This window comes from Dama dama, chromosome 12, assembly GCF_033118175.1.
Source record: "Dama dama isolate Ldn47 chromosome 12, ASM3311817v1, whole genome shotgun sequence".
Lineage (NCBI taxonomy): Eukaryota > Metazoa > Chordata > Mammalia > Artiodactyla > Cervidae > Dama > Dama dama.
The window spans coordinates 14,725,142-14,739,645 of NC_083692.1; the positions used below are offsets into that span (position 1 = coordinate 14,725,142).

Genomic DNA, 14,504 nt, shown 5'->3' on the forward strand with positions numbered 1-14,504 from the left:
TCTCTGGTGTCCTTGCTAAGCAAATTCAGACTGTGTTTAGAACAGCAATATGCCAGATAAATGCTCATTTTTTCCAGCCTCTCTTCCCATCAGGGTGGCCATATGACAAAATTATAACTGGTGAGACATAAGTAAGGACATGAGGGTTTCTGGGAAAGCTTTTGCTTTCCTAATAAAACTATATAGATGAGGCAAGCTCTGCTGTCCTTTCTTCTTCCTAACTTGAATGCTGATACAATGCCTGGAGCTACAGCATTTATGCCAAAACTATGAGGCAACAAGCATGAGGACAAAAGGTAACAATAAGGAAGGCAATATGAATGGATGGAAAGATTCTGGATCTCTAATGGCATAGCTGAGCAATGAACTAATGCCAACAAGGGCTTACCTCTGGATATCTCACTTCATTAAATACAGATATATACATATTTCAATTGCTGTAAACCAGTGCTAGCTGGATATCCCAGTTACTTGTACAATGTAACAAGCTACTTTAAAACTTAGTAACATTAAAATAAGTCATTTTATTAAGCTCACAGACTGCAGGTCAGGAATTCACACAGGGTCCATCTGGAATGGTTTGTCTGTATGGTATCTGGGGCCTCTATTGAGAAGGCTCAACCAGGTAAGTGACTCAAACAACCAGGAACTAGAATAACTGGACTTGCAGAATCCAATTCCAAGAGTACTTCTTCACTCACCTGTCTGGTACTCAAGCTGGAAGGGCCAAAGACTAGACTCATGTGGGACTGTTGACCAAGTGCTAGCATGCGTGGCCTCTCCCTGAGGTTTAGGCTTTTCACAGTTACAGGAGTGTCCTAAGAGCAAGCATTCCAAGAGGCCTATGTAGAAGTTTCATGTATTTTTTTATGATTCAGCCTCATGCAGCAATCCGTGTCATTTCTTCATTACTCAATTGGTCAAAGCAGTTATCAGATTCAAGGAGAGGGGACAGAGATGCTAGATCTCAACTGGAGGTGTATCACAGAACTTGAAACCTTTTTTTTTAAACACCACATTGGTTGAGGTTTTTTCCTTGTGCCTTAAAGCATTTCTAAACTGAAACAGTGGAAAAGAAAACAACACAGATGCAAAGTTGAACAGTTCAGTTCAGTTTAGTTGCTCAGTCGTGTCCGACTCTTTGTGACCCCATGGACTGCAGCACGCCAGGCCTCCCTGTCCATCACCAACTCCTGGAGTTTACTCAAACTCGTGTCCTTGGAGTCAGTGATGCCATCCAACCATCTCAGTACAAGTAGGCTATTGAACTCAAAGGAGGAAGAGATAATGAGAGATGTAGTTAAGAAAGCCTTCATTATAAATGCTGATTGAGGGCCTCAAAGTGCACAGCCCAGAATAAAATGCCAAGAGGACTGCATAAATCAAGACTCCATATCTATCCTGCATGCTAGATAAATCTCAACCTGCTCTTCTCAACCAACGTGGCTTTGAAAAATCCTAGCTGAGACTCAGTTTGTGTATCAGCAAAATGGAGACAATATGCCAAGGTTATGATGAGACCTAAATAAAATAGAATGAGAAGGGCCTAGCATGGTGCACGGCACCCAGCAAGTGCTCAATAGGGAAAGTGTTAGTCGCTCTGTTGTGTCCCACTCTTTGCAACCCTGTGGACTGTGGCCCCCAGGCTCCTCTGTCCATGGGATTCTCCAGGCAAGAATACTAGAATGGGGAGCCATGCCTTTCTCCAGGGGATCATCCCGACCCAGGAATCGAACCCAGGTCTTCTGCATTGCAGGCAGATTCTTCACCATCTGAGCCAGCAGGAAAGCCCAGTAAATGCTATGCATATGTTTATTCATTCACTGAACTTACCCATGTGTGAAAATTGGTGTAGAATTAGAATTCCCCAAACATAAGTCAGAGCCCCAAAACCTCCCTTAAAGACTTAGCAACCTTTACTCACATTTATGTAGTGTAGAGCTTAGATGACTTGGACCAATTTTTCTGGAGGGAAACTAAAACAGATTTGAGAATATCTTCTAATGTCCAGGCTAATGTCAAGCCTTTTCCCTGCAAAGTCCATCCCCACCATTGCTGCCAATTTGGAAAAATCTATAGCATTTCTCATGAGAGGCCAACCATTCCAATCTGGGATAAGTTTTCTAAATATTAGATCTGAATTGATTTATTTTATCCCTAACTGCATTGGGCCACAATCTTCCTGAATGGATAAAGTCAGACCTTCTATTTTTTAGCAGCTGGCTCATTCAGTCCATTTCCTTACTATAAATACCTGAGTGCACTTGTTTTAAAGTAGAACTCTTTTGTCATCTGATTGTCCCAGTCTAGATTAGAGGGGGATCAAGGAGAGAGAATGAAAAATGAGACAGAGGACAGAGAGAGACTGCATTGCTCTACTCCGCTCAGCAGTCATTTGCAGTCTCCAAGACCCACAGCTGCCTGGATGCAGGAGAAAACGGAGAGGTTGTAATCTTTCTCCACATGTTAACCTTGAGAAGTTGATAGCTGTTTGGGACTTGATGGAGCCACCCAGACTCTTTTCTATCATTTTATCCACTGAAAATATCCTTTTCAGAATCCCAAGTCTCAGTCTTCCTACTCATAACATACAGACACTAACCCCAGCCTCTGAAGTAGGCCAACAGAGGCTTTTTCTGGTCTTAATGCCCTTGAGTGAAAATAAATTATCATAATGTCTCATACCCATCTCCCTGGAGTCTTGAAGAAGGGGACACTGAGCTCTCAACAAATACTGATCAAACTCTTACTGACCTCAAAGCACTGAAGGGACACAGGCCAGAGTCAGAATAAGGAGTGGCTCTGCCAGGCTCCAGTACAGAAGGGAAGGTAAGCTAAGACATCACCAGATGCTGGTATGCCACTGGAAATTAAGGAGAAGGAGGAAAACTGCAATTTCAAGACTCTTCTCAGGAAAATAAAAGGTGTGTTTAAAGAAATAACGTAAAATGATCCTGAAGTTGTGGCTAAGATCCCTAAAGGCCATGATTTCAATAGTAAATATTTGTCATTTAGGGTAGCTAATATCTTAATATTCTCCCTATTTTGAGGTTTCTACCAGCAGCCCTCCTTCTCCATTCTTTTTTTCACTATCCCAGTTTTCAACTCCTCTTCCAAATTAAAGTTGAACAAACATTTTGATTGAACAAATATATTGATTCAAGTGGACAGGAAATTATCAACAGTTTACCAAAATTCCCACATGTCTCAGTCTAGACACTTCCCTCAAGGATCTCAAACAGTTATGAAAACCCATTTATCCAAGTTTCAAGCACCAAGGAAGCACTGTGATCCCAAAAGCAGCCAATGGGAGCAGAGTCTCCTGGTTTCTCCCAGATGAAATGCAACTGTGCCTCAAATAATAGAAAAACTGGCTTAAAACTGAATATTAAAAAAACTAAGATGATAGCATCCAGTCCCATTACTTCATGGCAAATAGAGGGGGGAAAGGTGGTAGTAGTGACAGATTTCCTCTTCTTCAGCTCTAAAATCACCGTGGATGGTGACTGCAGCCATGAAATCAGAAGATGTTTGCTTCTTGGCAGGAAAGCGATGACAAACCTCGACAGTGTGCTGAATGGCAGACATTACTCTGCCGACAAAGGTCCATATAGCCAAGGCTATGGTCTTCCCAGTGGTCGTGTACTGTGAGAGCTGGACTGTAAAGAAGCACTGAAGAATTGATGCCTTCCAACTGCTGGAGAAGACTCTTGAGAGCCCGTTGGACAGCAAGGAGATCAAATCAGTCAATCTCAAGGGAAATCAACCCTGAATACTCATTGGAAGGACTGATTCTGAAGTCAAAACTCCAATATTTTGGTCATCTGATGCAAACAGCTGACTCATCAGAAAAGTCCCTGATGCTGGGAAAGATTGAGGGCAGAGGAAGAAGAGGGCATCTGAGGATGAGATGGCTGGATGGCATCACTGATGCAATGGAAACAAACTTGGGCAAACTTTAGGAGATGGTGAAGGACAGAGAGGCCTGGTGTGCTGAAGTCCATGGGGGTCACAAAGAATCAGACACAACTGGGTGACTGAACAACAACAATTCATCAAATATTTTCAGAAACAATTCATACACGATGATCAAGTGGACTTTATCTCAGGAATGCAAGGTTGGTTTAACATTCAAATATCAATCAGTGCAATTCAACATGTTAACAAAGCAAAAAAGAAAGAACATAATTATCTCAATAGACCCAGAAAGATTAGTAGAAAATTATTCATAATAAAAGATGTCAGGGCTCTTGGAGCTGAGGAAAAGTGGCACAGATATGGTAACTGTGTCACTGCCTCCACCACTCCTCTGACACCCCATCCCCATTGTCCACCACCACAGAATAATAATCCAGATCTACCATTCTGATTGAGCAATCATAGATGAATTTTCCAAAACAGAGAAAGTTGGAGAAGGTATCTATGGAGTTATGTGTAAGGGTAAACTACAGATCAAGTGGTAACCATGAAGAAAATCAGACTAGGAAGTAAAGAGGAAGTGTTCCCGTGTTGCAATTCAGGGAATTTCTCTTTTAGAACACTGTCACTCAAATATAGTCCACCTTCAAATGTGGTTATGCAGGAATCCAGGTTACATCTCATCTCTGACTTCTAAATGCTATCCCTCCAGGTCTCTTCATGGGTTCTCCACTTGTCAACAGTTATCTGCACCAAATCCTACAATGGACTGTGCTTTGTCAGCCTAGGAGAATTCCTCACAGAGATTTAAAACTTGAAAACCTATTGATAACAAAGGAATGTTTAAGCTTGCTGATTCTGGTTTTGCCAGAGCTTCTGGAATGCCTATTAGAATATATATACATGCGGTAGTAACACTCTGGTATAGATCTCCAGCACAACTGAAGTCAGCTCACTGCTCAACTCCAGTTGACATTTGGAGTACAGACACCATAGAGAGTTAACAACAAAGAAGCCACTTTTCCATGTGAATTCAGAAGTTGATCAACTCTTCAAAATGTTCAGAGCTTTGGGCACCCCAATATGAAGTATGGCCAGAGCAACTTATAAGAATATATGACTGTAAGACTGTAAGAATAAATTTCCCAAGTGAAAACCAGGAAGCCTACCATCCCATGTCAATAACTTGGTTGAAAATGGCTTGGATTTGCTTTCAAAAATGTTAGTTTATAATCCCATCAAACAAATTGCTGGCAAAATAAAACTGAACTGCCCATATTTTAATGGTTTAGATAATCAGATTAAGAAGATGTACTATAGCATTCTGACAAAAAGTTTCCACATGCTGTGCTAAGAACAGATGGTTTTATTTTTACTGTTAACTCTATTATTACTTCATGTATTTTTCTTTTCTTTGTTGTAAAGCTTAGGCTGTACTTCATCTTCTAATTTCAAGTATAACTTAAAATGTAAGTATTGTTCTATATGAATTTAAATGTCATTCTGTATATGTGTATAGGTCTCACTGTAACAACTACTTTTTACCAAAATAAAACTATAAATCTAGTATTGGTAACAAAAAAAATGAGAGAAAAAATTTTAAACTTCTCGGTAAATTAAGAACAGAAGAAAACTTCCTCAGCCTGATAAATGACCTCTCAGAAAAACCTACAGCTAACATTATACTTATGGTGAGTGACTGAATGACTTTCCTCTTAAGATCAAAACAAGGCAAGACTATCTGTCCTCACCATTTTATTCAACATTATACTAAAAGTCCTACCAATAAGGTAGTAGAATAAACAAAAAGTATCCAGATTTGAAAAGGAGAAAAACTGTCTTTGCCACAGATGACAGGATTGCTTATGTAGAAAATTTTAAAATCTCTGCCAAAAGGCTAATTTTCATAAAGGACACGGAAAACAAGGTCTCTCTTTACATACGTGTACATGTGTGTGTGTATATATACATGTCTCTGTGTGTGTGTGTGTGTGTGTGTGTGTGTGTGTATCGGAATTTCTAAATGGTAAAAACTAAGTGTTAGAAATTGAAATAAAATAGATACCATTTTTTTTAACTGCTGTAGTAGTTCTCAATTGCTACATAATGAATTATCAAGTTGTCAGCTTGAAACAACAAGCATCTATTACCTCACAGTTTCTACAAGTCTGGAACCTGGGAGAAGATTCAACAGGTCATCTGGCTCAGGATCTCTCAAGAGGTTACAGTCAAGATGTTGGCCAGGGCTGCTGTCATCTGAAGGCTCGACTGGGTCTGCAGGCGCCACCATCAAAATCACTCATTCGTGGCTTGTTAGTGGAGGCCTCAGTTCCTCGTTTGTGACGGCATCTGCCCTTAACCCCACTGGACCGCCAAGTAGGGCTGTTCTCATATCTTCCAGAGCAAGCAATCCAAGAGAGAGCAAGGAAGAAGCCGTGTTGCCTTTTTACGGCCTACTCTCAGAAGTGGCGTTCCATCACTTTGCCGTATCCTGTTAGTCACGCAGACCTGGTACAAAGTGTGTGTGTTCCAGGGGGTGCTGTACAAGGGCATGAATGCCAGCAGAGGAGGAGCACTGAGGGCCAACCTGGAGGCTGGCTGCCGCAAACACTACTTGTGACAGCATCAAAAAATATAAAACACTTGTGGACAAATTTAACAACATATATGCTAAACCTCCAAGCTGAAAATGACAAAATACTGAAAAAATTAAGACCTAAATGAAGGAAGTATATACAATGTTTACAGATTGTCAGATATACAGATACAATATTATTAAGATGTTTAATATTTTCCATTGTATTGGGATTCAGTGTAATCTTGGGGTTTTTTAATAGAAATTGATGAACTGATAATAAAATACGTATGTAAATGTTAAGAATTTAAAATAGCGAAAACAAGTTTGAAAAAGAAGAACAAAGTTGGAGGACTTACCCTACCTCCTACACTACATCCGAAAACAGTGTAAGAACCACACTTGGCTCTTACACTGCTTTTGGATTTATCATAAAGCTACAATAATAAAGACAGTGTGCTATTAACATAGGATAGATGTATAGATGGGTGGAATAGAATAAAAGTTCCAGAAATAGACCAAATCATATATGGTCAATTAATTTTTGACAAAACTGCCAAAGCAATCCAGTGGGAAAGGATTTTAAACAATTGTTGCTAGGACAATTGAATATCCCAGGAACAAGTAAACTTTGAACACTGCCTTACACTATAAACAGAAATTAACTTAAAATGATCACTGATCAAAACTTCATGGATGATTAAAGAATATACTATGAAGAAAGATAGTCTCTTCAGTAAGTGGTGCTGGAAAAACTGGACAGTTACATATAGAAGAATGAACATACAACATTCTCTAACAGCACATACAAAAATAAATTCAAAATGGATTAAAAACCTAAGTGTAAGACCAGGTACCATAATAAAAAATTCCTAGAGGAAAATATAGGCAGAGTACTCTTTTACATAAATTGCAGGAATATTTCTTGGGTCTGTCTCCTAAAGTAAGACGAAACAAAAGCAAAAATAAACAAATGGAATCTAACTAAACTTAAAAGCTGTTGAAAACCATTGATAAAACAAAAAGATGACCTACTAACTGGGAGAAAATATTTGCAAATGATATGACCAATAAGGGATTAATGTGCACTATATACAAACAACACATACAACTCAAAAAAAGCAAAAACCAATTAAAGAATGGGCAGAAAAACTGAATAGACATATTTCCAAAGAGGAAATGAAGACAGCCAAGAAAAGATGCTCAGCGTCGCTAATCACCAGGGAAATGCAAATCAAAACCATAATGAGATATCACCTCACACCTGTCAGAACAGTTATCATCAAAAGGAACACAAATAAAAAATGTTGGTGATAATGTGGAGAAAAGGGAATCCTTGTACACCATTGGTGGAAAAGTTAGTTTGTGCAGCCACTGATGAAAACAATATGGAGGCTTCTTAAAAAACTAAAAATAGAACTACCATATGATCCACCAATCCCACTCCTGGGTATATTAATACATCCAAAAACCCACTAATTTGAAAAGATACATGCCCCTCAATGTTCATAGTAGCATTATTTACGATTGTCAAGATAAGGAAGCAACCTATGTGTCCATCAACAGATTAATGGATAAAGAATATGCAAGATAAGATAAACACTCACACACACAATGGTATACGACTCAGCACCCAAGTCCTTGTCTGAGGCTTTCTTTCAAAGAAACCCAAGCCAAAACATATATACTCTTTGTTTTTTTAACTTAATATATTTTGTAGGTTGCACCATATTAGCCCATGTGATCTGCCACGTTGCATCTCATATATACTCCGCTGTTTATGGATGTACCACAGTTTTTATAATCATGCCCCCGGGTTGTTTATGGAGCAGGCAATGGCACCCCTCTCCAGTACTCTTACCTGGAAAATCCCATGGACAGAGGAGCCTGGTAGGCAGCAGTCCATGGGGTTGCTAAGAGTCGGACACAACTGAGTGACTTCACTTTCACTTTTCACTTTCATGCACTGGAGAAGGAAATGGCAACCCACTCCAGTGTTCTTGCCTGGAGAATCCCAGGGACGGAGGAGCCTGGTGGGCTGCCGTCTATGGGGTCGCACAGAGTCGGACACGACTGAAGCGACTTAGCAGCAGCAGGTTGTTTACAGTCTCTTCCTACTGTATACAGTGTTTTTCAAAATATCCTTTTTCATGTATCTTTGTAAGTTAAATCTCTGGAGATGCAATGGATAAAGCAAAGGGTGAGTGGTAGTCTTATATAGGAAGCAACCCTAATACGATTCACTTATAAAATCTTACCTGTACTCATAGCTTTTCAGTCACAAATCCAGGGTGTAATGATGCACAACTCTCCCTATCAGAGTTGATGCAAGACTGCAGTCCTACATCCTAAAGCCCCTCTGCTCAACTCTCTAGCCCCCTTTTCCTTGAATCAACCTGTCCTCTCACTGTGAACAGTCAGGAGGAGGCCCGAGACAGAAAGAGTAAGAACGTAAGCCAAAACACAGAGAAATGGAATCAGAGGGAAAATATACATAAAACCACTCATCGATTGCCAGGAAATTTAGAAAGAACTCTCTTATTCCCAGGCTTCCCCAGCGGCTCAGCGGTAAAGAATCCACCTGCAATGCAGGAGCCACAGGAGACGTGGGTTCGATCCCTGGGTCGGGAAGATCCCCGGAGAAAGGCAAGGCAACCCACTCCAGTAGTCTTGCCTGGAGGATACCATGGACAGAGGAGCCTGGCAGGCTGGAGTCCATAGGGTCACAAAGAGTCGGACACAACAGAAGCAACTTTGCACATACACACTCATTCCCAGAAGTAAAGAGCACTGGACTAGGAGTCAGGGAGTTCTAGATACTCTCAGTCAAAGCAAGTGGTGTCCTTGAATAAGGTAGTCTCTATTTGCCTCAATTTCCTCACTTTTAAAATGAAGAGGTAGGCCTGAATAACTATTTCTGGAGCCTTCGTCATCCTGATATTCTGATTTATACAATCTGGGCAGCTTATAGAAATGGCTACCGTATATACCAAGGTGTCAACCCAGCCACCATCTGTTTAAAACTCCTCTCTGAACCACAGGCAGAAGATGGGAAATACAGGCACACCTTGGAGATAGTGCAGGTTTGGCTCCAGAACACCACAGCATGGCTAATATCACAACAAAGCAAGTCACACAAATTTTTTTTTATTTCCCAGTGCATATGAAAGTTATGTTTACACTATACTGTAGTCTATGAAGTGTGCAATAGCATTATGTCTAAAAAAGTTTTGTACATACCTTAATTAAAAAATACTGTCTTGCTAAAGAATGCTAAACATGACAGCGAGTTCTAATCTTTTTTGCAATAGTAACAGCAAAGATCACTGATCACAGAGCACAATAACAAATATAGCAATAATGAAGAAGTATGAAATATTGTGAGAATTGCCAAAATGTGCACAGAGTCAGGATGTGAGCAAAAAATGGCACCAATAGACTTGCCTGATTCAGGGTTGCCATAAACCTTCAATTTGTAAACAAATAAAACACTTTACCTGCAAATAAATACCAGTAAAATGGCGTGTGCCTACACTGTGTGAACTGTCTCCCACTTTAAATCACAACCAAAATGCAAATTCCTCAAAAACAAATGCAAATACCCCTAAGAATAGGGCACATTTTTGCTGATAACCATCTGTAGGAGCAGATTCCTACAGAGCACACTTTGGGAACAATGTTTTAACCCCCATGAGCAGTTTGAGCTCAGGCTTTAGGGTCAGAAGGACCTGAACTCAAATTCTAGTTCCTCCATATGTTAGCTATATGTCCCCGACTAGTTCTACAGGAATGAGGCGAATAATGCCACTTTTTCGGGGTGCTATGAGAACTAGAAGAGATGTTAAATAGTAAACTTGTACCTAAGGCTGAGTGTTAGATTCCAAATTTGTGGTAAGAAAAAGCTAAATCCCAAAGTGACTGACTTGCATTTGGGGGCCATGTTAACCTTTATCACACACACAGACACACATAACACACCTTTTTAAGATCTCTATATTGGGTCAATACTTGCTATAAACTGAATGTTTGTCCCCCTCCCCATTTATATATTAAATCCTATGCCCCAGTGTGATGCTATTAAGACATGGGCTGACTGTGGGTGGCCAAGGCCTGCAACGGCTTGAATCAGGGTTTCAGTTCTGGGCCAGAGATTGAAGTCAGGCCACTGCAGTGAGATCACTGAATCCTAGCCACTAGGCCAGTGGCCAGCGACAAGGCCTTGCCCATTGACTTTGTAGAAATGAATTTCCACAAAGAGATGGAAAGTAGTGAAAATAATCAAGTGTTTATTAGGAGGAAAAATTTATGTGTGAATAGACTCTCACAGGTGGCCTCAGACAGTCACGCTCTCATGGTAGTTTGAATCACTTACATGGGGCTTCCTCTGGCCAATCATCTTGCCTTGTGGGCTCTGAGTCCATATTTAATTTACCCCAAGGTCCTCACAGTGTGCACATGCATCTCTTAGCCAAAAAGGATTCTAGTAAAGAGGCCTATAATAGGTTGACATCACCTACTACAGGGTGGTGCTCCCTTCCTTTTTGACCCCCAAGGAGCCTTTCTGTGCATGTGAAATTGGGGAGGTCTCCTTGATCTCAAGAATGATAAATATGTGGTCCACTCATCTCTTATCTGGGCAGAGTTCAACTCCACTTCACTCCTGCTATTATCCTCATCTTGGAGTATCTGTGCCCAGGGGACAAACCCCAGCTACTCAGCCTGGGGCCCATCTGTCTCCTGCTTCAAGGCCTTTGGAAGGTGATGAGTCATGAGGGTGGAACACTCATGAATTGGGTTAGTGCCCTTATTAAAGAAGCTCCAGAGAGCTCCGTATCCCCGCTGCCATGTGAGAATGCAATAGGAAGATGCATATGAATCAGGACGCAGGTTCTCATCAGACACCAAATCTTCCAGAACCTTGATCTTGGCCTTCCCATCCTCCAGAACTGTGAGAAATTTAAGTTTTCTTGTACAAAGCACCTAATCTGTGGTATTTTTGTCATAGTCCAAACAGACTAAGATAATACTAATCAGTTCAATCACTCAGTCATTTCCAACTCTTTGTGACCCCATGTACTACAGCATGCCAGGCTCCCCTGTCCATCACCAACTCCCAGAGCTTGCTCAAACTCATGTCTATTGAGTCAGTGATGCCATCCAACCATCTAATCCTCTGTCATCCCCTTCTCCTCCTGCCTTCAATCTTTCCCAGCATCAGGGTCTTGCTCTATGCTAATCTTTCATCATTATTTAATAACTTTATCTCACAAATTTAACAACTAAATTCTGTTGCTATGGTTATTTAGTGTATTTTCCATTTCTTTTTGTAAGAATGAATTATCTCTATATACTTATCTTTGACAGCCTCACTTAATAGGTCCTAAATAGATGTCAGACAACCAGAAGCCTAAAGAGTAATTGCACAAGACCCAAGTTAGCCCCAAGTTCATCTAAAAAGTATTTGCTGAGCTTCTAGAGGCCAAGCACTGTCCAGGCACACTTCCACATCTTCCAACACTTACAGTGCTGCCCCAAAAGGGTACGTGTGCCTCTTTTTGTACAGAGGATGTGGCTTTGTCCTATAAATTAGACTATCAAATGGGAGATAAGACAAGAGCTAAGGTTTAGATATTACTGTCTCAGCCTCAATGGGCCAGAAAGCAAGAAGAAACTTCAGAGAAATAAAAGGAGAGGACAGAGCAATCTGGAACACAAAGGACCAAACTGAATATGGTATATCCTATTTCCTCCAGTCATCAGAACACGAGAGTCCAGCCACCTGGATGCAGTTTCAACATAATTTATTCAACTCGTCAACTATTTACTGAGCATCAATTACAGCCAATTATAACTCAGCTGTCATTCACTGAAGCAGACTCGAATAAGGGTTAGGATTGCAGGCTCTGTCTTTAAAAGACTAAGGTCAATCTATAGGGAACAATCTGCAGGATAATAAGAAATTAAAGTAAGGTGCAAAACTGCAGCAAAAAGAGGAGGATATATATGCCTGTTTATGCACTGAATATCTCTGGAAGCTTTCATAAGTCCTGGTGAAAACAGCACTCCTTCTGGCCATGGTGCAGTAATAGGAATGAAATCTACCCTCTTTCCTTATTCAGTTGTTTTTTTTTTTTTTTTTTTTAATGACAAAAGGAAATAACAGTTTAATACATTGTGCAGCAGACAGTGCTGGAAGAGTTGCTGATGGCTAAGAGAAGGGAAGCCTGGCATGCTGCAGTCCATGGGGTCGCAAAGAGTTGGACACAACTGAGCAACTAAATAACAACAACAAGAGAAGGAAAAGGAAGGAAGTGGCCATACAGTTGCCCCAGCTTACTGCTAGGCTGTCCTTTCCAGGTGGAACCTGATGGCCTCCCTGGGCTAAGGAGACAGAGATTGTATCAAGGTGTCCATGTCAGCTAGATGGACAGGGCAGGGTGTCAGCAAAGAGAGAGCTCCTGTAACTTGCAGAGGGATTCCCTCCAGTTACTGCCTGAGAACTGGCCAGGACACGTGTGAGAAGCTGCTAGAGGCTAACAAAGAATCACTGCAAAGCAGTAAGTCCGACAGCTTCTCAACTTCACACCCGGCTGGAACTAGTTTGTGTTCCTGCCAGCCCAAATGGAAAGACCTCATAATAAAATGGGCATGGGGTAAAACCCTTGGAAGTGGGGACATATTAGATCTAGACGACAGACTATTCTGGATCAGCATAATAAAGCATAGAAGTGATGAAACCTCCTGGATGAATGATTATGGGGAAGAAAGGGGGAGTTGAGGACCAGGGTCAGGGCTTGAAGTATAGCTTCCTGTTCACTACACACCTTTTTTCACTGTTTGGAATTTCTACTGTGTATATAAATTCCTTTTAAAAATCTTGTTTTTTAAGAGGGAAGGCTCTGGAGTCAGACTGTTTGAGAATCAGGCTCCATCTCTTGTAAGCTGGTTAAACTCAGGCAAATCACTGAAACACTCCAAGCCTCGGGTTTCTCATGGATGAAACGAATTTTGTCCTTTTGTTTCACGTGAACATGACCATCCCTCAGTTCCAGAGATGGGCATATTATTATGATCTTAGGTGGTGGGATCTCTGGGGGTGATTAGATCATGAGGGTGGAGCCCTCAGGAATGCAGTTAGTGCCCTCATATAAGAACCCCTGGATTTGAAAAAAAATTGAAAAAGAATAGATGCATGTATGTGTGTAACTGAATCACTTTGCTATACACCTGAAACTAACACAACATTGTTAATAAACTGTTCCAATATAAAATAACAAGTTAAAAAATTAAAGCCAGTTGGTTAAACAAACGATTTGTTAATGAAATCTATGTAGTCTAAATCTACCTTTAGCTGAATTATTACTAATTGTAGTTTTTTTATTTCTGTAAAGCAACAGGTCATATATATTATTAAGACTGGATTTACTTAAACAAACCAAATACAAATTATCTGATGATTAAAAAAGAAAAAGAGAGAGATGCTGGAGAGTTCCATCATCCCTTCTGCCATGTATGATTACAGCAAAAGATGAGCATCTAGGAAGTATAGATACAGAATCTACCAGCACACTGATCTTGAACTTCCAGCCTCCAGAACTATAAGAAATAAATTTCTATTATTTCTGACCGATCACCACATTTCATGCCCCTGGGATAGCAACTAAATCAAAGTGGTCTAATGACAGTAGTGTCCAGACTTTCACTGAAAATGTTGGGAAAGAGATGCCATTAATTTCAGCATTTCTCAGGGTTGCAAAGCTCCTGATGGTTATTTTCAGGGCACTAGCTTGAGAATGAAACCAAGACAGAAGAAAACAAAGCCAAGAGCTGGAGACAGATATTGTCCTGATGGTGTCATTTGAGTACAGGGATCCAGTTGATGCCTGACGCCAATTTCTGTCACTTGCAATCAGAAGGCGCCTGACAAATTCAGTAGAGATCATTATTCAATTAATTCAACAAGCCCTGAGCCCAGATGAGGTGCCAGAAACTGTGCCAAGAGCTAGGCATT

General features: G+C 40.6%; 1 pseudogene; it reads left to right on the forward strand.

Annotated features, from left to right (window-relative positions):
* Positions 1 to 588: 588 nt before the first annotated feature.
* LOC133065902 (cyclin-dependent kinase 1-like) lies at positions 589 to 5,272 on the forward strand (annotated as a pseudogene).
* The last annotated feature ends 9,232 nt before the right edge of the window (positions 5,273 to 14,504 follow it).